The sequence below is a fragment of the Sapajus apella genome, unplaced genomic scaffold, assembly GCF_009761245.1.
Source record: "Sapajus apella isolate SASKATOON/1434 unplaced genomic scaffold, GSC_monkey_1.0 scaffold40, whole genome shotgun sequence".
In the NCBI taxonomy this organism is placed as follows: Eukaryota; Metazoa; Chordata; class Mammalia; order Primates; family Cebidae; genus Sapajus; species Sapajus apella.
Genome location: NW_022436980.1, coordinates 9,309,318 through 9,332,799, shown reverse-complemented (window position 1 = coordinate 9,332,799; position 23,482 = coordinate 9,309,318). Strand labels below are relative to the sequence as shown.

The following is a 23,482-nucleotide window of genomic DNA, read 5'->3' as shown; positions in this document are numbered from 1 at the left end:
CCCGCCCCCCCACAGCAGGCGGCAGCCCCGCCCCCCCCACAGCAGGCTGCAGTCCCGCCTCAGCTTGTGGTTGCTCAGCTTGTGCCCTTCCCTCAAGCCATCATCCCAAGGGGAGGGGGAGGGATTCCTGTATTGAATCCTGAGGAGTTATCAACCCAAAGACTTGATCTTTGCCATTGCCCATCCAAAAGTTCTTCCTCTGGGAGAGGACTCCAGAAGGAAATAGAGCAATGTAAAAGAGACATTTAGAACTTCCCATTTCCTAACACTTTTCAGCTCTTTCCACTGAGAGAAGTTCCACAAGGTGGGAGTACCATGGCGTGTAAATGCTCCTTTAACCGCTTCTGAGGTCCGTGGCCTAAAGAAAAAGCTTAAGCCCTGCTGGATGATCCGGAAAGAGTGACAGGGCAAACTGATCAGTTTTTATGTCCCCAACTATATACCTGGAGTGAGTTAATGTCGATCTTAGGTATTCTTGCCCGGAAAGAGGAACAAAACATGATACACAGGGCTGCAATGGCAGCTTGGGAATGCGATCACCCTGCTGGCCAAGAAAGCCTGGCGGCAGACACCTAAGTCCCTGCTCAGGACCCCCACTGGCATAATAACAATGCCGCCCACAGAGAGAACATGAAAGACTTGCATGAGCTAACTATAAGAGGGATTAAAGAGTCAGCACCCAGACCTCAAAACCTTACTAGGGCCTTTGATGTCTAACAGGAGAAAGATGAAGGACCCATGCAATTTTTAGACAGACTGAGAGAGAAAATGAGGAAGTATGATGACTTAGACCCAGATAGCCCTGTAGGGCAAGGCGTGCTAAAATTACATTTTGTTACAAATAGTTGGCCTGACATTGCTAGGAAGCTGCAGAAGATAGAGAGATGGAAGAACCCGTCAATTGAAGAACTTTTAGAGGAAGCACAGAAAGTATATGTGAAAAGAGATGAGAGACCAAAAAGAAAAAAGTAAAGATTTTCTTTGCGTTTGGGAAAGAACTCACCTGGGCAGACTATGCCAAGGACAGAATTCCAACTGGTGTCCCGAAATGTGGATTCACAGAGAGGGAGGGGGAAAGGTCAAAATGGGACATGGGAGGATCATGGTATGTGTTGTAAAAGGTGGAAATACAGAGCAGATGAGGATAAGCAAAAGCAGAAGGGTCCCGGAAAGAGGAGAATGTGGGCAGGATAGATGTTACAATTCTGGAAAAACAGGCCATCTTAAGAGAAAATGCCCTGAAACAGATGCCCAGAGGAAGTTGTTCCACTCAATCAGCTTTGGGAGAGGAAGAATGGGGGGCTCTGGGGCTCTTTCCTTCCCATCTTGAGTCCCACCAAGAGCCCCTGATAAATTTGGATGTGGGGACCAAAGTACAAACAAATAATGTTTCTCATAGATTCTGGAGTGATCCATTTTTCCTTATGCTTCTCTCCAAATGGCTTAAATTGCTCTTCCAAAGAATTAGTAGTATCTGGGGTAAAGAGGGAAGAATTCAAGACCAATATTTTAGAAAACACAGAGGTAAGATATAAAGATCAAATGACTCATATTCAATTTTTGCTAATCCCTGAAGCAGGTACTAACTTATTAGGGAGAGACTTGATGCTGAAGTTAGGACTAGGACTACAGGTAGGGCCAAGGGGATTATTTCCCTCTCTACACTTGTTGACTACTGCAGATGAAAGGAAAAGTCACCCTGATGTATGCTCAAGAGAAGGAAATCGAGGGAGGTTCCAGATTTCCCCGATACAAATTCATTTAAAGATTCCTGGGGGAGTGACTAAGAGAAAGCAGTACCCAATCCCCCTGGGTCAGGGAGGATTAAAACCTGTGATTGAAGGTCTCATTATAGACCATATAATAACAGGGGTGTTACATGAAGACATACAAGGGCTTTTAGAGCCTTGTATGTCTCCATATAATACCCCTATCTTAAGTAGAAAAATTACCTCTGGAGGGTACTTGGCTGTGAGTACCTCCCATCAAGTTAAAGCTATTTAAATCAAAAGGCAGGAAGATGGCTTACCAATTCTAGAATTCTAAAGCATAAGGCCATTTTGCTAGAAAGAGATGACTTAACCATAACGACTGATAGCTCACTCAACCCTGTGGTTTCTTAACTGGAAATTCGTTGTTACAGACAGAACATTTATTAATTACCATACAAAGTTCTGATCAGATTTTTCTGAGACCCCTTATAAGACTGGACGGCATCTATTCATAGATGGGTCCTCACAGATGTTTGATGGGAAACAACATAATGGGTACTCAGTGGTGGATGGAGACACCCTTGAAAAAAGTGAATCAGGGCGATTACCCAATAGTTACTCTGCCCAAGGTTGTGAATTATTTGCCCTTAGTTGAGCTTTGAAATACTTACAAAATAAAATAGGAAGCATTCATACAGACTCTAAGTATGCCTTTGGAGTCGTACATACATTTGTAAAAATTTGGGTGGAAAGAGGTCTGATGAACAGCCAAGGCTGAGAACTTGCTCATGAACCACTGGTTGTTTATTTCTTGAACAATCTCCAATTAGCAGAAGAACTAGCTGTCGTACATGTCCCTGGATATCAACATGATTTTTCATTTGAAAGTCGGGGAAATAATCTTGCAGACCAGGGGGCCAAAAAGGTAGCCGTGGCCGCCAAGCCAATGTTTCATCTAACTTCCTGCCTTCTTTCTCCTAAACTAGTTTGTATTTTCTCTTCTACTGAAAAGGATAAACTGACAGAAACTGGAGCTAAGGAAAATGCAGATAGGAAATGTATTCTCCTAGACCAGAGGAAGATGCTCTCTAAGTCCCTTGTGAGAGAAGTCTTATCTCATCTGCACCCAGGAACACACTGGGGCCCCCAGGCCTTGTGTAATGCAGTTCTTAGGGTCTATGCATGTATTGGAATTTATACAGGCAGGTCACAGATGGCTATTTCATCTGCAAGATGACAAATACGCGGGCTCTGAAGAAATTACCTCTGGGTAGGAGAACTCCGGAGTTAAGGCCATTCCAAAGTGTGCAAATGGATTACACTGAGATGCCACCAGTAGGTCGATTAAGACACCTATTGGTGATAGTTCATTATCTCATTCTTTGGGTAGAAACTATTCCTTTCTTGAAAGCTACTGCTAATAATGTAGTAAAGGCCTTAGTTAAGCATATTTTACCCAGATTTTGATTAATAAATAACATTGACTCAGACAATGGAACTCACTTTACCCCAGACATCATTAAGAAATTGGCCCAGACATTAGAAATAGAATGGGAATATCGTATTCCTTGGCATCCTTTCACCTCAGGGAGAGTAGAGAGAATGAATCAGACACTTAAAAATCATTTAACGAAGTTAATTTTAGAAACCCAGTTACCATGGACCAAATGCCTTCCCATTGCCTTATTAAAGATCAGGATGGCTCCCCAGAAAGACATAGGTTTACCTCCATATGAGATGCTATATGGACTACCTTTCTTACATTCCTCAGCTGATGTTCCTACGTTTGAAACCAAAGATCAGTTTCTTAGAAATTATATACTTGGTCTCTCTTCCACCCTCTCCTCTTAAAACCAGAGGTCTTTTAGCACAGCCACCATGCTTGGAATTCCCAGTACACCAACATTGGCCTGGAGAGTCTGTCTTCACTAAAGGATGGGAAGGAGGGAAGCTCGAGTCAGCTTGGAAAGGATCCTATCTTGTGCTACTGACCACCGAGACTGCTGACTGCACAGCCAAGAAGGGATGGTCTATTATACTTGAGTCAAGAAGGCAGCTGCTCCCTCAGCTGTTCCCAGACCAAACCCTACCAAGTTAAAATTAAGAAAAATTTGATGTATTTCTACTTCTATTTTTCTTTCCTTCCTTTTGTTACGCCTCATTTTATCATGAATACAACTAGATCAGATTCCCCTCAAGTTATAACCTTTGCTGCTTGCCTAGTAATGCCTTGTGGGAACATAGTCAAAAACAGTTAACTTCCTCAGAGAAATACTTATGCCCTGGCCCCCTAACTGATTTGGCAGTTTCCAGTGCTCATCGATGGGACACGTTACAACCCAGGCGTCGATTCCTTGTCCCTACTGAGTGGCAGCTGTGCAATGGCTGGGACAACGTCTTATGGAATACTCAGTGTAGAGGTTGGACCTCTGCAGGAGGAATCTGTACTGATCTCAGATCTAGCCTCTACTTCACTAAAGTGACCTCTTCCCCTGATTGCAAAATTTACCAATGCAATCCTATCCTCATTTCTATCACTATTTCTACAATTATGGATAGTAATGTTGTTATAAATAGCCTTTACAGCAGTGGGGCAAATATAAACAGGAAAGATCCTATAGGTATGTTTGAAATATGCCTTCTCCCTCTTCCGCCTTCCCCTTCTCCAACCCCAGCCATTTTAGCCTCAGATCAAACATCAGCTGTTCAAATTATTACCACACCTAATCATAAAACAAAGGTATCAGTGGTGTAGATAAATGATCTGAAACGAACCTTAGCTGTTGAGACAGGGTATCAAATTGCAAATGTCTGGTTAGAATGGATTAAATATTCCGTCCCCATGCTAAATAAAAGCAACTCTTACACTTGTGTGCATGGCAGGCCAGAAGCCCAGATTATCCCCTTCCCACTGAATTGGTCCTCTCACCAGACAGACCTGGAATGTGTGATAGCTCTCTTTCAACATCCTACTACCTAGAACAATGGACTGTGCCAAGCTCTCTCCCTACTATATCCTGAGGTCCAACACCCTATGGGTCAGGCCCTGAGGGCCATTCAGTCTCCATCTTCCAAGGCAGAGCTCACCTCATGCCTCTCATGGCAGGAAGAGAACTCAACATTCCTTGGAAATTTCACAGGATGCAGTGAAGTAAGGCACTTTCAAGAGCTAATCCATCAGTCTTCCATCAGCTATTCCCCAGCGGATATATGGTGGTATTGTGGGAGACCCTTACTGGACACTCTGCCAAATAACTGGAGGGGTACTTGCACTCTAGTCAAATTGGTTACCCTTTTTACCTTGGCATTTCATCAACCAAAGATAGAGATAACCCACCATCGACACACAAGAGGAGCCACATATGGGTCCTTTGATTCTCATCTGTACTTAGATGAAATTGGAGTCCTAAGAGGAGTTCCAAATGAAGTTAAAGCCAGAGATCATATAGCTGCTGGATTTGAATCAACACTATTCTTAGAAATAAATAAATATGTAGATTGGATAAATTACATTTATTATAATTGACAATGATTTGTTAACTCTACCAAGGATAGTTGTGATAAAGGAATCACAGAACAGTTAAGGTCTACCCACCAAATGGCATGGGAAAACAGGATTGCTCGACATGATGTTAGCTGAAAAGGGTGGTGTCTGCATAATGATGAAGACTTAATGCTGCACTTTCATTCCAAATAACACAGCTCCACATGGAAGTATCACGAGAATCTTAGAGGGACTTATGGCTCAATCTAATGACCTAGTCAAAAATTCAGGAATAAATAACCCGATTTCAAAATGGCTAGAGAGCTGGTTCGGCAAATGGAAGGACACTGGTATAGTCCTCACTTCCCTGGTAGCGGTATTAGGTACACTTTTTGTAGGATATTGTGTTATACCCTGTGTTCAAGGACTTGTGCAAAGGCTTGTTAACACTACCCTTGCTAACCTATCTATCTCCAACTTCTCCTCCACCCAATTCAGAGAAATTACTTCTGTTGGAAGGCCAAGCTGAACAATGAAGCAAGGACCTATTAGATAAGTTTGAAGAAGAATTATGAAATAAAAAGAGAAGGGAATTATGAGAGATGGGAAAGTTCTTCTTCAAAGTTTATATCTTAGACTACATTATAAGGAGTTACAATCTTTTGCTCTATGGCCATTATCTGCTATTAGCATAAACACATACCCGTGTATAAATATTCTCTAAATCAGTTACATCTTAAATCAGCTACCTTGACTCACTCTGGCATGTCTGAACAGAACTGGGCAAGCTCCAAACCCTGGTGCATGCCATTCCTTGTTTGGAAACTCTCCTGACCTTCTCCTGACTAGCTTCCTTTTCTTCCTTGTCTTCTTCCTCATCTTCTTTCCCCCTTATCTATTCAGGAAATTTTCAAGTTTTTAGCCAATCGGGTTGAGCATAGAATGTGAGGTTCTGTTCCAGCCTATGGAAACTGGACACAGCAGTGGGGCAATTGTGTCAGGTTATGAAAGGGTTTAATGTGCCTGTCTCCTTTGTTCAGGTGTGCTCTCATGGCAAACTGCTGGTGAGTTGCACCCTTTCTGCAGAAAGTAAACTAGCCTTGCTGAGTGATTCACTGTCTCGGTGTGGATTCTTCCCGACGTCATAATCCCGTTTCCAACATTCAAGAAGCTCAGAGGACAATATAAATACCAAAAAACTATACTTAAGCCTATTATATAAAAACTGCAGAAAATCAAAGACAAACAGAAAAATCTCAAAAGAAGACAGAAGAAAAACACCTAACGTATAGAGGAATGAGGATAAGAATTATAATGGACTTGCATTCAGAAAATGTGCAAACAAAAAGGAAGTGGAATGAGATAGTCAACGGGTTGAAAGAAAAACCAAACTACCACCAAAATTTCTGAATTGGGTTATTTTTCAAAAGTGAAGGAGAAATAAACACTTTCTCAGACAAACATTGAAGGAATTGGAGGAATTGGTCTCTAGTAGACCTGTCTTGAAAGAAGTGTTTAAAGAAGCTTTTCAGAGGGAAGGAAAATACTACAGACAAAAATCTATTTATATGCAAAGAAAGGAAGAACATTAGAGAAGAAATAAATGGAGGCAAAATGAAATCTTTCATTTTTATTGATTTTAATTGATCTAAAAGATAACAGTTCAAAATAATAACAGCAACAATGTACTAGTCGAGTATAGTTTATGGATAAGTGAAATGAACGATAGCAATGTAATAAGAAACAGGAGGGAAGAATTGGGAATGCTTTGTTGTAAGATACCTGCATGACTTGTGAAGCAGTATAGTTATTTAGAAGTGGGCATGCTGTCTTTGCTGTGTTTCTGTTCATCGGCACTGAAAAGTTAACTCATTCCATTTAGATGCTCCAATGGACTCTATAGCATCATGTCTTAGTCCATTTGTACTGCCATAACAAAATACCACAAACTGGGTAATTCGGGAACATCACACACTGGTGTCTTTTGGGGGGAAACAGGGGAGGGACGGAGGGGGTGGGGAGTTGGGGAGAGATAGCATCGGGAGAAATGCTAGATATAGAGGGGAGGAAGGCAGCAAATCATGCTGCCACATGTGTACCTATGCAACAATCTTTCATGTTCTTCACATGTAACCCAAAACCTAAAATTCAATTTAAAAAAAGAAAAAAATAAAATAAATAAATAAATAACAAAAATTTAGTCTCTTAAAGTTCTGGGGGCTGCAAAGTTGAAGATCCAGACACAAGCGTCTGGTGAAGGCTTTCCTGCTGCATCTTCACATAGAGGAAGGTTGAAGGGCAACAGAAAGGAAACCCACCCCCACAGCCCCCTTTCAAGACAGTATTTCATTTTTTAGGACAGAGCCCTTGTAACCTAAACGCCTCTCAAAAGACCCCATCTCCCAATACTATTATGCTGAGGATAAAGCCTTTTTGGGGGACACATTTAGACCATAGCAGGTGAATATATTCATGATAAATAGTTGATACATTTGAGCTTCCTCAAGTGGAAGAGTCCCTGCAATCCTCCTCACACATGAATTTGGAGGACACATTTAGACCATAGCAGATGAATATATTCATGATAAATAGTTGATACATTTGAGCTTCCTCAAGTGGAAGAGTCCCTGCAATCCTCCTCCAGTTGTGCTGAGATAAACAATCTATGATTTCACATCTGCATATTCTTAAATAGATGAATTACATGATTCTGTAACTACTTCATTCTGTTCCCTCCTTTCTCCTACTCTACCACTAATTCTGGACCAACCTGAACACACAGTCTACATAAATGTTTATAGCTATTTATAGGTGTAAATTAAGATAAAATATTTTATGATGTCTCTTGATACTACTAAAATTCCTGTCTTGAAAAAATATGTTAAGAGCAAACATTTTCCAATAAACATTTCTAACAGATAAGGTATTTATTATTTCTAATAATAAACACACATCATTTAACAAACCAAATTTCGGAGCCTCTATTATAATCTGCAAACATTCAACTATGTGTTTGCTGCCACATTCTTCCTCCTGTAAATTACTCAGTTGTTTGAATCTCAATATCAATAATCTCTCCCTCACAGTGACATTGACAGAATTAAATTAGCTAGACATAAAAATAATCCCCACTACATTGTCTTATGTAAAAATGTAATAAGAAGAAAATTTTCAAGGAAATTAAAAGTTCTCTTTGCTTTTTAGAATTTTTTTTTCAGAATTCAGATTTATATTTCATACAGCACTAGGTAAAAAGAAGAAGGACCAGTGATCTGCTTCTGCCAAAATCACTGCTTATGTCTGCCATTAGTATTAGAAAGGAGGATATGGCCTGGTACAAAGGCACTGCACCTCCTATCCAGATGAGACAGGAGAGAATGAGAGAGTATAATGATAAGCAACTGGCTTATAACAGAACACTAAGAATTAGCTGATCTTTCTCTCATTGTATTTCTGTTATTAAGTCCCAGCTTATCTTTTATACTTTAGCTTCCTGTTGTTGATAATGCATTCAGTTTATAGACAACTCTATTTAGACCCAAGCTGTGATTTTAATGCAGAAAAATAAAACCTTAGGCTTCTTGAGGGGAGTAATATGGTGTGGGTGTTCATCCCTTCAAATCTCATGGTGAAATGTCATTCCCACTATTGGAGGTGAGGCCTAGTGAGAGGCATTGAAGTTATGGCGACGAGTCTCTCATGAATGGCTTGGTGACATCCTCATGGTAATGAGAGCGTTCTAGCTCTGAGTTCACATGACAGCTGGTTGTGTAAAGAGCCTGACACCTCCCACCTCTCTCCCTTGTCCCCTCTCCAACCAGGTGATGCACTGGCTCTCCCTTTGCCTTCCACCACAACTGAAAGCTTCCTGGGGCCTCATTAGGATCATATGCTAGTGCCATGCATCTCATACAGCCTGCAGACCCATGAGGCAAAATAAACCTCTTTTTTAAATAAATTGCCCATCTTCAGATATTTCATTATAGCAGTGCAAACAAACTAACACAGAGAGGATTCATGTGTTACTCACTTATTTTCTCTCCACCACTTAATAGTTCTTACTATATAGGAGCTTCATAAATTCTTTTTTTTTTTTATTAATTTCTTTTTAAAGACGGGGTTTCACCATGTTGGTCAGGCTGGTCTTGAACTCCCAACCTCAGGTGATCCGCCCGCCTTGGCCTCCAAAGTGCTTAGATTACAGGCGTGAGCCACCAGGCCTGGCCCATAAATTCTTAATGTTTGGATGAATAAACAAAAAGATGTGTGAAAAATTATGCAGAGAAATCTTTGATTTTTAATTTTTTACCATGGAGAAATTTATAACTAAAATCTGAATTAACACAATCTTATTTTCTTTAAACAAAGTTGAGGATGAGATAGGATAAATTAAGAATTGATGAGGAATAAAGAGATAGTAACTCTCATTTGCAGGAAATGATATCACTTTTAAGAAGTTTTTTTTTTTTTTTCCTATTCTTTACTTTCAATAATTATTTCAACAAGTTTTCATGAAGAGTCCTTTGTGTTACAGTCAGTTACAGCCTTGAGCTGTGCTAAATAAAGGAACAATTGTAAATTTCATATTGAAGGTCTCTCTGACATACCATTCTCTTGTGGGGCGGTAGGTGAGAGGGGAAGGTGGAAAAAATATCATGATTACTTTTTCACATTGCCTCCTTTTTGCTTTTGCCCATGGTGTGTTTTACTACCATCCATCAGAGTTATGTCAAGAATGGGCTTTACCTAAAATAGCTGAAAAGTAGCATAGTTTATCACTTACCCTCGTCAGTGAGTCAATTTGAAACTCACTGTCTTCTACTAGGTCAAAAGGAATTGCTAATATTTTTAGAGGACATGATGGATGGCAGTTAGGATTCTTACAAAAGGTGACCAAAATAAAATATCAACATCATTTTCATTTCGGAATTGAAGAAGAATGGGAAAAGCATAGATGACATTTCTCACTCAACCTGATTTGCTATTTATTTTGAAATGGAGAGGGAAGGCAATGGGGACAGATTCCAAGCCATCATTTAAAAATGTGGCTAGAGGCATTTGTTATTGATGTGTCATTGCATCACGCTACTTGAAAAAATTTTAAATGAATTTTTCTTTCCATGAGTCTGATTTAAGTTTGCCTGTCCAAAATTCCTTCAGGAATGCTCCCCTCTTTGTGCCTTCATTTTTCAAAAAAATGAGAAGTTGACATAAGGGTTTTACTAAATTTGGTCTTGAAATCATAGAAAGAAAATTGGTGTTTTGTGAAATCAGCCCCTTTCCTGTTGAGCATCTCTCTGAAACTTTTATATTCTTCCTAGCTGACTCCTGAACTAACCAGAACTACTGGTGTTTCAATTTTGGGATGCATTCAATACTTAGCTTTTACTTTATCACTTCAGAGGCAACTAGTTTCAAGTTCTTTAGTTCCCACTTCCGTAGCAAAACAGTTTATAAATTGGCATAGAAGAAACACTCAAGGGATCAGCAGGAAAGTTGGGGAGTCAAGGAATTGTCAACTCCCCTCCCATCCACACTTCATTCACAGAACTTCTGCCTTTATTTGCTGAATATGTTAAGGATAATCCATATGTTATATGGATTAAGGGAATCATTGGTTTAAGAAGTTGAAAAACCATTGCTCTTCTCAAAGCAACAGAAGAAAAGCAGAATCATAAAAATTTAGAACCAAAAGGGATTTAAGTGACAATCCAATTCTCTGATTATATGGATGAGAGAGTTGAGCTAGGGAGAAATGAAGAACATGTTTGAGTATACACAGTGATTTGCAGATATAAATCTATTGATTTCTACTCTAATATTCTTTTTTATTTTTCTATAATGTCAGTGATACTTAAAGAATGAAGACTGAAGAAATATGTTTCCAATGGCTGCCTAACTTGATGTTATTAGCTACTTCAGAGATACTGTAGAAGAATATTAAACCATATTTGTCTGCATATATTTATGCATCCATCATTCCATCTTTAGCCAAAGAAATATAAGCCAATGATAGAAATCTGTTCCCGATTATATAGTTGCTACAGCACAAATGCTATAATAAATCCATCTAATTCTCAAGCACTCAAAGTCTAAAGGACCGAAGTGTGGCTTTGAGGGACTATATGGAGGGCATGTATTCCATATGCTACATGTAAGAAAACACTGAACCAGGGAGTACACACACACATAATATAGAGTTTCTGATCATAGATTCATGGAGATTCCCAAAAATAATTTAAATTAAAAAGAGGAACTTCTTGCCTAGAGTTTGCTATGAAAACTTGGATATCAGGATGTCAGTTTGGATTGCATACTGTAACTTTTTGTAACAAGTGATCTATGAGTCTTTAAGCCATGTGTCTTCTTTCCTGGATTGTGTTATTCTCTGGAAGGGCATAAAACAGAAAAAACATGGTGACATTAGCACAGTCTTTTGCTATTTGCTTTATAGCATCACCAGCTCCAACACTAATCCTCCAGCTCTTACGGGTATCTCACATGTGCTTCAAATAGTTCCTTTATTGACCACAGGGAGTATGTCCTCTTTGTAAACTTCTGCTCCAGAAGCACTCAGCGGTGTCTGCTGTCAAAGCCTCCAGTGTATGTGGACCATGTGAAGGTGTCCTGTGTCTGCTGGCAGAGCTCACAGTGATTCTCTCTCTCTCATCAGTACCACTGCTTTCATGAGTATTGCCCTCACCTCCACAGGGCACTGATGCTGCCACTGGGCATGGCCACTGCCTTTCCCCGGTACTGCTTTTTTTCAGAGAGTGTTATTAGATGCTTCTGCTACGATATGCCACTGCCATCTCAATGCATCCCTCACACATACTCTGGCAACCATCCCATACATGCTACCGTCACCTACATTGGGCCTGTTTTTGCACAGGAACCATCAAGAAACCCTGCCCAATATTATATGGGGTTCTGTGAAAAACTACATTCTTCTCTTTAGTGAGATACCAAAAAAGGGCTGCTTGGATCCCATGCTCTACGGAATTTTTATTGAAAGCTGTGATGAGGTAAACTTTCTGACAGTTTTTTCTTCCTTTTCCCCCCTACTTAGCTCCTTTACCTCTCCCCTCCCTGACAATACGATGGAAAAAATCTAAGTAGATGTATTGAATAAAGCAATCAAGGAAAAAGAACCATCCCTGGAGAAGGGAGGCCTGTGGTAGAAAGATATGCCATGCCAGATGCATGTTGTGAAAGCTCTGTGCAAAGGAGAATGGAATGATGGAACAGGATGGTGAGGACAGGACTATGTCGATGGGAGAATTCTGTTAGGGACTTCCAGTAATGGAAGGATGCCAAGAATTTGGAGAGGACCGCATGTTTTCATTAGAATAGCTGTGAACCAAGTTTCTCTATTCACATAATGCTTCAAAGATAAAGTTTTACATTTCAGTCTGGACCAGGTGCAGCTTTATAGACACTATGTAGATATTTCAATAGTTATGTGCTATATACTACCATATTCCCACCCTATTCGTCTCCCCTCCGTATACCAAGACATGAGTTCATAAGGATTAGGTCAGCAGACAAATGTGAAGGAGAGGCAACAAGGTGTCCAAAACATTCCCACTGCTGAGGCTTCACTTCTCAGTCAAGTCTGACTGTCTCTTCCTCCCCTGAGATAAATTCTCCCCAAGACTACTCTTAGTCCCACAAACTTCTGGCAGATCCAGTCCTGAGTCGGCTAGCATTGTCCAGACTTGTTGGAGCCCCAGCCAAGGAGAAACAGAGTTTAAACTCAACTGAGACTGCCACTATCTTTCATTTCAATAAAAAGTAGAATTGTCTCTTGGATCATGGCAAATAACTTGCTGAGGCACTTAGTTCTTTGGGTGTCAGCAGAAGCTGACACTTTCATTGTTTTCTTTCTGAAATTTCAGTTTTATAAATCTCCAAATTAATTCAGAGCAGCTGAAGATGAATCTGCTTCAGAAGACTACACGCTTCCCAAAGCATCCCAGTTGTTTCAGGGTCTAATTTACTGTAGATTTGTGGGCTCACTAGCTTTTAGCTTCATTTTGCTTCCCAGATCAGCACCTGTGTTTGTTACACAGCCACTGGCTGAATCACTCTGAGAGTTATGAAGCCATGTGGACAGCCCAGGGGCAACATCACTCATCTAAGGTGACACTGTGAGTGTTTATTATTGGTCACCAGGTTAGGATGTGTTTCACAGAAATTGAGTTCAGAGACTGACCAGTTCCCTGGAAAAATAATTTTGAGTTTTTAATGATGTAAGGTTCTCCCCAAACACACCAACATCTTTTGCTTAAAGTCAAAGCAGAGGTGATGCCACTTCCTGATAGAAAGGAGGCTATTGCTACCCTGCACCAGACACAGCACTAGGAACAGGGGTCACTGAAGAATATGCCAGTCTCTATTCTCAACTCAAGGAGCTTGCATCTAGTAAAGGAAAAAGACAGGAACCTTCACATGGCAGAGTGAAATACTTAATAGAGGTATACTCAAGGTATTAGGCTGGATTCTGGTGGATAGGCGGTTAAGCTAGACTCTGCAGGGAGGAGTAGCTTAAGGTGGTGATGCTTAACTGTTGTTTTTTATATTACATCTATTCCATGAGGTGATGCTCTTGGCTTAGAAACCCTCACACTGCCATTTATACCAGTCCCTTAAATCTCTGCCAACTCCTCCCACCCTGAGTTAGTGCAACAGCTGCATATCAAAGCATTTGAGAAGCTTTTGATAGAGATACTCAAACCTCACCATAGGCTGACTGAGAGAGAATCTCCATGAAAGGAGTCTGGCAGGGAGGGTAAAGCTCTCTTAAAGCTGTCTGCTCAGAGGACTCCCTAGATGTACAGCAAGCCAGCCTGGCACGAGCCTTTAGACTGGCCTCTGGAAACCATTGCTCCAAATGACCTCCATCAGAATCCCATACAGGCCATCAGTGGGGCTAGGGAGTATTCCCTGAAGTATGCCACATGACATTATCTGCTTTTAAAGATTCAGCTGCGAGCCCAACCTGAAGAGGAGATGCCTATGGGAAAAACTAGTATATGCTAAACTTAGAATTCACCCAAGTCTATTTTGATTCCATCCAACATGTCTAGACTCTCATTTGTCACCATTGGGTAGAACTATTTAGGACACAGTCAGACTACTGTGGGCTATGAGGATAAGTGTATAAGATCAGATCTAGGTTAGCTTCAAAGTTAGCTCTTGGCTCCTCCATAAATTCCTGGAAGTATTTATTGGTCAGATTGAGTAGTCCTTTTTCCGTAGGGATTTGGGTACATGCCAGGTTTGGCCATTTGCTCAGACCAGTGAGCTGACTGAAAAAGTACAATCACCCCTAAACCTTCAGATTCACAAGCACCCTGGCACGTACATTTCTGTAGCGTATAAGAAATAGTGCCAGCTTGGTAAAGGAAGGAAGCACTGGGCATGAGGCAAGAGACCTGGATTCCAGTTCTCATTGCCACCACGTATCTGTGTGACCTTGGGTGTTTTACAGAACTTCTCTGGGTCAGTTTCCTTATCCATAAAATGAGGGAACTTGACTAGAAGATTCTCAGGGTTAGACCTCTTTTCATTGGAATAATGATGATTGAGAATGCTTTGGAAGTTGTTATAAAATGACTTGCATAGATATCTCTGCCTAAGCTATAAGTAATTGGAAATGTGACTCCCAGAAATAATTTTTCAAAAGCCATCCTTTATTAATTAAAATAGAATAAAAGAAAATGGTCCAATATTTATTTGATGTCTACTGTGCACCAGGCATTGTGTTGAGTGGTTCTCCCTTTGTGAGTTCATTTAATCTTTCTAAAAACCCAAGAAAATTTCTGTTCCAGTTAAGAAGACCCTGGAATATTCTCATTTCAGACAGGACGGCAGACTCAGATGGCAAAATAACTGGCCTAGGTTCACAGAGCTAGTAAATGAGAGAGCTAGGGCTGAAGTCCAGATCTTATTATTTCAGAGAAGACAGCAGACTCAGAGGGTAAAATAACTGGCCTAAGTTCACTGAGCTAGTCAATGATAGAGCTAGGGCTGAAGTCCAAGTTTTGTTATTCTAAATCCAGTGCTTTTGACAGCTGAAATTCAGTTGTAATCCTGTGGGTAAGAAAGGCCCTTTGTAAAAAGGCCTAAAAAAAACTGGCTGGTCCAGTTCAGTGGAGAATAACTGTGGGTAACCACACATGACAGCATTGCTATTTACCCTGCAATTCATGTTTGCCTTCAGGGGCCTTCCTAAGGCTTACATTAGCAACCCAGTCTCTGACTGAGTTACCCAATGAATGTCCCTGTCTCGTTTCTGCTCTTATTAATTTTTATTTCTTAAAGAAGAGAGTTAAAAATAAAAAACAACTAAATATTAGGGCAAAATTAATGCTGTGTCTTTAATCCCATAAATCCAAGCAAAAATTCCAAATTTAAAACCCCAAGGAAAACATAGCAGAACCCATTGTACCAGCAGAGAGGGACAGGATATCGTACTTATTAAGTTTTAAAAAAAATTTGCTGGGACATCATATTGTAGTAGCACAGAGAGTCATGATTTTACATGTTCTGCCTTTCTATGTGAATTAAAATACCAATTTTGACAATATTAATTTCAACCATAATTCACTCATTTTATGAAATATTCTTTTTTTTAGGACACATCTGACTATTTATTTATAATCAGTCCACCATGTATAAAGGAACGCTACCAGTTAGAAGGCAAGGTGTAAGTCTTAAGTGCTCCCAATAACATCGGGATACAAAGAATGAACAACACATCCTACAGTGCACAAATGACCATATTTAACACCTCTCAAAGACTTTGTATAGATCAGGCAGGTTAGCAAGCTGCAGGATATTACCATCATCTGTGAAATGTTTAGGAGGCAGAATGTGTGAGTGCAAGGCTTTATAGACAATGTGTTTCACAGTCCACTTCTAGGAGTTTGGAATGGAGCCAGGAACTTGACTCTGCTGGCCTGAGAGGGTCGACTCCTCAGATATGTACTGCTTTTGGATGGAGTAGAACATAGTGCATTCTTTACTGAGGCTTTCAAAACATTCCTTTTCTTCGTCCCAATTCACCTCAGTGGCTAGTCAAAGAATGAAAATAGGCAGTCCTTCCAAAGGGGGCACATAGTTGTCAATCAGAAGGGGTAATCCAATCAGGTTCCCTTCCTCATCAATTTCCGAAGAGAAATAGTCTGCAAGCATCTCAGCCCTCCTCTTCAGAAACTCAACAATGTATTCAGCAAGTCCTTCTTTGGGACCATCTTCCTCTGTCCAGCCATTCTCTGGACTATCTAAGGCAAGCATGGTGAGGTCAAAGAGCGGTGCTGGCTCCAATAACCTCAGGACGCCAGAATTGGCAAAATCATAAATGAGTATCTGGTAGAACAGTTCTTCACTAAGCTGGTGGTGTTGAGAAGGTATAACTTGGTCTGATGCTGTGCCAAGGCCCACTGAGGATTCACACAGCCCACGAAGGAGTGGTTATGCAACATCTCCCGGAGAATCTCATGTCCCCGTTCATTAATTTCTTCCTGGAGACTCAAAACACTGGTGAGGCTAATGATCTTTCTCCGGAGAGTACAGACTGCAGTCATGTCCTTTCGGGAATCATCTTCCACCATTTCCACATCAGAACCTTCCCGATGTCTCTTTCTGGGATTGCCTGGGCTGGAAGTGGGTCATCTCTTCTCTGACATTTCTGAAGTCCCCTTTGTTGTATCCCCCTCCAGGCTCTGATTTTTGGCAGCCACTTCAGCAGGGGCTGGGAGTTCAGGCATCTTCTCATCTTGCTGCCTAGCCCTGCCACTAGAAATATCTGTCTTATCCTCTGGGACAATGGCCTGGGGCTGACTGGACAGGAGTTTGCTCAGGGGCTGCAGAAATGTATCAAGCTTCTGTTCTCAGGAATCTGTACGAACCATCTGGTGGGCATAGACCTCGTCACTACTTCCAGAAGTAGAAGAGGAGGTCAGATGTGTTGTGGATTTAACCATCTCTCCAGAGGGGCCAGCGAGTCCTGGTAGCAAAGTCTGGATGAAGGACATCCTGGAGGAATTGGAGCCCAAGAGCTGGCTCTCAATGTGCTGATGCTCCCACTCCAGGATGCTCTCCTCATGCAGGAAGTGAACTTCGTGCTTTGTGGGGTACACATTAACATCCGCATTCTGGGGACTGATTTCTAAACTGTGGTATAGGAATGGGTGTGTGTGTTTGGGCAAATAGGCTGCATACACTGTTTGTACGGCTTTTCTCAGGGAAGTTGATTCTACCAGACGGTGGTTGATAAAGAGTAAGATGATGCACTTCTTCACCGAGTAGTTTGCATTGGAAATATAACCATTCGTTTTGAAGGCTAGGGTTTTATCCTCACACCCAATTTCTATCATTTCCCGACTAACAGCATTTCCAAAGATGGAGCGAATATTGTCCACGGTTGAAGCATTAGCTACTACCTAACATCAGCTACTGTCTTTGTTTTTTAACTGAGAAACTAATACCTGAATTGTGTATTGAATATCTGCCAACAACTTCCAAATTTTTCCCATATTCTTCACTTGGATTTTTTAAAGCTTTTCTTCTTGTGGTTATGTTGTAAAAAAGGTCCTCCACCATGATCTGGGTCCCTTGATTGCCAGCACATGGTTTAGGAGGAGCTTTCAGTTTTCCATCTGAGTAACTTGCTCTGTATGCACACTTTCCATCAGCTATTTTCCCTGTAATAGTAACATGAGCCACGTGGCTTATGCTGGCCAAAGCCTCACCTTGAAAGCCATAGGTGGAAATACTGGCTAAATCCTCAAAGGACTGCAGTTTACTCGTAGGGAACCTCTTGCATACAATATCCAGATCTTCTTTCGTGATCCCAGTGCCACTGTCTTGGATCCGAATCAGCTTCAGGCCTCCCTCTTTGGCAATCACTTGAATACTTGCGGATTTTGCGTCTAAACAGTGCTCAATGATCTCTGTGATAGCATTAACCAGGCACTGGATAACTTTCCTTGCGTGATGCTATTCACCACTGTCTTGTCCAGCCGCCGAATAACCGTAGCCATGAACGACATTTTGGCACCAGAGGAGCTCAGGAAACATCTAGAAGCTCACCTGAAGTGCCTTCAGTCAATCCAAAATATTCTTTAAAAATGAAGTAGCATTCTAAGATTTACAATGTTAAAAAGAATTATTTATCAGTGTTATTGGCTTACATAACATTTATAAAAGATAAAGAGACAGTTTGAAATGATTCTGAGGTCACGCAGTAGAGACTTTAGGCTGCCAAGCCCCAGTTCACACTTGGCTCCTGGCAAACATTTAAACCACACGTCGAAGAACCACTTAGCCATTCTTTAATAAGAATGTCTCATACAGAATCTACTCTGGTAGAGGAGCCAACAGGGCAGATGTGCCATTCATCACAACGTGGAGGCCCAGCATTTTCATGGGGTGTGGAAGAGGCACCAGCAGTATTTTCTAGCCTCAATTGTCTCTTTGGCCTATAGTTTTCTATCATTTGCTTGTTGTTAAATTTCCTTTCACCTCTCACCATCACCATCATTGTTTTCAGTTCTTTTAGCTCAGAAAGTGTGGGTCTAATATTAATATCTAGATTGATCAGTTCCAGAAGTTGAAGGTCCTTGCCAGCCTTGATCTAAAGTAAAACACACGCGCGCACACACACACACGAGAAAGAGAGAGGAGAGAGAGACAGAGAGAGAGAGAGAGAGAGAGATTGCTTGTGAGCCATGTGCATTCAATCTGGGATCTGTGAGATCCTTTAGGCATTTTATTTCCTGTTTTGTTCTCTTAATTTCCCTGGCTTGGTTTCAGTATAGACTCAGGTCTGGTCAATAGATAATGTAGATGCCCTATCACTGGCTTGTGAGAGTAATTGCTTTAATGAGGCATCTGACAGGCTTGTTGGTCCCCAGGAAGCGAGGCAGAAGGGATTGTGTTTATAATCGACTCTAATCCGTTCTAATCTTCCACCTTAACCTCACCAAGAATTAAGTGATTGATTTTTGGTCTCTTGAAAGAAAATAAAGACCTCCTGAGACAAAACTTGGCAGCTGTCCAAAGACAAAGAAACAATTGAGGGCTGGCACTGTCTGTACTTGGATATGGGGAACTGTCTTGGTCTAAGCGGGCAATTTCCCTCCCATCAGTTCTTGGTCCCTAATTGAGCACTCACACGGTCCTGGGTCAGAGGTTAGATCGAATTTCATAATAATTTATTTATTATTATTATGATGAGGCATCATTATTATTATTATGAGGCATCAGACACCTGTAAGACCAAATATGGCAAATATGGCTAGGCCAGGTTATTCTTCGGCATTCTGCCTCCTTTAAGGGGTATCCTTCACTCCCTTGACCTGAAGTCAAAGTCTGTAGTTCCCAGATTACTGCTTTCAGACAGCAGATACTACGCCTTTCCTCACTCTACTCAGAAAGACATGTTAGTTCCCCTCTTAAAAAGTCTCTTTTCCCATATGAGTTCATGTTGGCTGGAACAAAAATGTGCTGTTGAAGTAGGTGACTACTAAACTGGATGTTATTCACACACATGTTCATCTTTTAACCTACTAGTGAAATTGGGGCTGAAATGATAAGCTAATGAGAACAGAGAACAGTAAGTAAGCATTGAGGGAAAGCTGACCTCCCTCTTCCTTACCTTTCTGGTCCCCTCCAAACCTCCTATTCTCACCATTCCTCAGGCACATTTTTAGTTTCCATTTTTCCATATAGTTCAAATATGCAGTGTCAGAGGAGTGGCGTGCACAGAGGCTGAACTTGAAGTTAGAAGGCAAAGAGGGAGAGGATTCTTTAGAGAAAAAAAAAAAAAGGATGAGAGATAGCAAGAGGGGGAAGCACTTAAGTATAGTAGACAGTATACCCTATCGTCAGCATATTTAATTGTCTTCACTCATCTTTGTGTACCTAGGCCCCTCAGCCTCCTAACATCACCACCTGGCCAGGCTGCAACCTCTTATCCAGCTGCAACCTCCTGTCTTGCTCCCTAACACCAGGTGCTGTTGATTCCAGTCCAAAGTCAGCCCTTATCTTCACACTTTTTTTTTTTTTTGGCCTCCTGTCACCATCCTCCCAGTCACTAGTCCAAAATTCCCTGTTCCACTTTTCTCAGGGTTCCTTCCTCACCAATTTTCACAAAATAAATAAATAAATAAATAAATAAAAATAAATTATCTTCTATTTTTACACAAGACTGAGGATTCAAGTCAGAACTTTAACTCTCTTACTCTCCACATCTCAATTTTACCGTAATTTCTCTGATAACCACTCTTCTGTAGAGCAAGCTCTTCCCTATTCAGGGTGCGTACTCCATGAGTGCTATGTCTCGCTCTCCTAATCTCCCAAATACTTCCCTGTGAGTTTTTCCCGGTTTCTTGAATTATCAATCTCTTCCTCTTCACTGTCTACTTCCTACAACCTAAAATAAATTTTATCTTATGAAAAAAAAATCCCATCCTAATAATACTTAACTGCTTTCTCCTCTTGCTGTCTCTTATCCTTTTTTTTTTTTCCTCAAAAAATCCTCTCCCTTATTGCCTTCAGAATTGAAGTTCAGCCTCTGTGAACACCAATCCCCTGGCACTGCATATTTGAACTTACTAGTGATAAATGAAGCTGGGAGTGTAGACAGAGAAAGAAGAAAGAAAACAGAACTGCTGAAAGGTTACGATTCCAAGAGTAGAAGGTAGAATCATCTACAAAGAAGATGGAAAAAGGCTAGCCACAGAAGTGTGTAGGGGGTTAGGAATGGGGGCAAGAGAGCATAGCCCTGGACTTACCCTGAAAGCCAGAACAAGGTGCACAGAAGCCCCACTCTCTGAGTAAAGGGTGTCAGGAGGGGAAAGCGCCAACCTCCATTCCAGCCAGGTGGGCCTTACCCAATCAGTTTGTGGTTGCATTGCTGGGACAGAGAGATGGAGACCAGTGCAGCAGGTGTGAGGCTGGTCTTTGTCTGCAAGACACTGCTGGACAGAAGGGACAGTCAGCTGCTAATGCCAGGGGGACCAGCAGTCCTGGAAGGAGTTACTAGGAGATGAAGGAATCTTCTGGTTAAGAAACGTGGTGCCCCCTCCCCTCTCTCTACCTATCCATCTATCCACAACTTCTAGCCCCAGGAACTTCAATTTTTAACAAAGCATTGCTAATATCTAAGTTTTGTACTGATTTGATTGCCTCCTGTTTTCTCAGCATCCATGTCACATGGTGTCTTTACATTTTAAATTAATGAAAAATACTATTTTTCAACCTATCAGCAAACCTTAGGACTTTTATAATCAAACTTACATTTATAAGAAGAGTAGCCAGACCAAGGCTCAAGTATAATTTAAACAGAAAAGGAAAAGTGCTTTATTGTTTTGTCACACTGAAGCTTTAAGCCACACAGATCAAGTTTATGTCAGAACAGTATTAAAGGACCAAGTCTACAACATGTGGATTTGGGGAGCATATGTCAAATTTGATGTGGGAAAGAGGAATATCCCACAATTGGGTATAAGGGATATGTCAAAGGCAAGTGTATTTCATAATAAGCTAAGAGGAAATGAGAGGGAAAATCAGTGCAGAAAGAATTCTTGAATCTTTCTTAGCCAAAAGAAAACAGCTCCTCACTCAGACAATGCTGTCCCTGAGTAAATGTCATCTGTAAGAATATTTATCTTTGTGTTCCCACTTTCTTTGATGATATCATTAGTCTAGGCAAAAATCATTCATATCTGGCCCCCAAACATCAGCAGCTCATAAACACTAACTTGCTTAGGGAACTCCACAAGCAGCAGAGCCCAGGGAAATTGTGTCATCCATTTAAGATGTCTCATACCACAGACACACTGTTATCCCAGGCCATTGCTGGCTTACTTGAAAGCAGTAGGCCGACAATATGAGAAGCTGGCAGGAAATTCAGTATCTAAACCCAATATGAGATTGTGGGCCCAATCTAATAAAGATAGATTCATCTGGCTTTATTCCCATTTTGTCTCCTGCTTTGTGGGGAAAGTAAAACATGATAAATCAGAGCATTATGGCAACCTCTGAGTGCATATTGACTCCTCATTCCCTCAACTTTCATGCTGAACATCTTGAATCATGCAAATTAGTGGGGACTCAGTTTCTTAACTGTACCTTCCTTTCTATCACAGTGGAAGCTTAAGAGACTTTCTCAAGTTTAGCTTAAAAGATTCCAGTGTTGAATGTTCTGAGGCTAATTTAAATTCACAAGTGAATCTGATGAAAATTTAGACATTTATCTGACGTATGTTAAAAAGTCTAAAGTCATCATCACCCCAGGAAGCAAATGGGGCAGATGCATTGGCTAACTTGCCTATGACTTCCATGGGATCTATGTTTTTAATAACTTAAATTTGATTTGGACAAAATTGTTAAGGGGGTAAAAGGACAGAGAATCTGAAGTTTCAGCTTCTTCTTGTTTTTTTTTTTTAAGCAGATGAATTTATTAAGTTGTTTTCTTTTATAGCATTTCTGTGCCCAAACCAGTAGATCTGTATATTGGGTAACTGTTTACTTTAGGCTTTTATGTAAGCCCTAGCAAGATCTTCCCATTAATCCAATCACAACAGCAGGCTGTGATTAATTTACTGCAGCATTGATTTTTTAAGGATCATTGAAAAGGCTTCCTTAGTTCAGGGAGAAAAAATGCATTAAGGGATTATAGGCTACATCTGCCAAAACTAAGATATTTACTCATATAATTTATTGTAATTTCTGTTTTACATGGCCTATCATTTTCTCTATATTTCATGGAAATCTTATATTTTATAACTTCATGGCAGGCTAAGTCATTTGGTGATGACTATTAAACTCGTCTTGAATCAATGAACTAGAAGGCCATTTTCATTTATGTAATCTTTAGCAGTTTACCATTTTACTAATGAGGAAATGCAAGCCCAGGAAAGTTAAATGACCTATCTATCCAACATCACTGAGTTGGGGGAGAGCTATGTCTATCTGCCTTCCTTCCCTGGACTCCTCTCTCTCGCTTCTTACTTTTCTTAGCATTATTGTGACTTTGTTAGCTGTACTATGGGGCCAGACGCTGCACCAAAAACTTTCACATATGTAATCCTTTTGAATTTTCACTGCAATCTTGAAGGAAGGTATTGTCATTACCATAATTTTATATGTAAGGAAACTGAAGTTCAAAGAATTTAAGTTACTTGACCAAGGTCATTCAGGTAAAAGCTGGGTAAATCCCAGATATTAAGCTAAAGTTTGTTTCAGCCCAAATTCTAAGCTCCTAATTGTACGC

The 23,482-nt window shown here is 40.7% G+C and overlaps 1 long non-coding RNA gene and 1 pseudogene across 5 annotated transcripts in view; both read right to left on the bottom strand.

The window, feature by feature from the left end:
• Positions 1-23,482, bottom strand: part of LOC116565489 — a 324,301-nt gene that overhangs the window by 162,099 nt on the left and 138,720 nt on the right. For 2 of the 4 annotated variants that reach the window (XR_004275460.1, XR_004275461.1), the window contains exon 3: positions 19,862-20,011. The exons of the other annotated variants lie outside the window; for them this stretch is intronic. This is a non-coding gene — a long non-coding RNA (uncharacterized LOC116565489). The remainder of the gene's footprint in view (positions 1-19,861; positions 20,012-23,482) is intronic. 4 annotated transcript variants of the gene reach the window in all.
• On the bottom strand, positions 15,833-19,419 carry LOC116565486 (annotated as a pseudogene). Its single transcript, XR_004275458.1, has one exon. The product of XR_004275458.1 is annotated as a DNA mismatch repair protein Mlh1 pseudogene (transcript).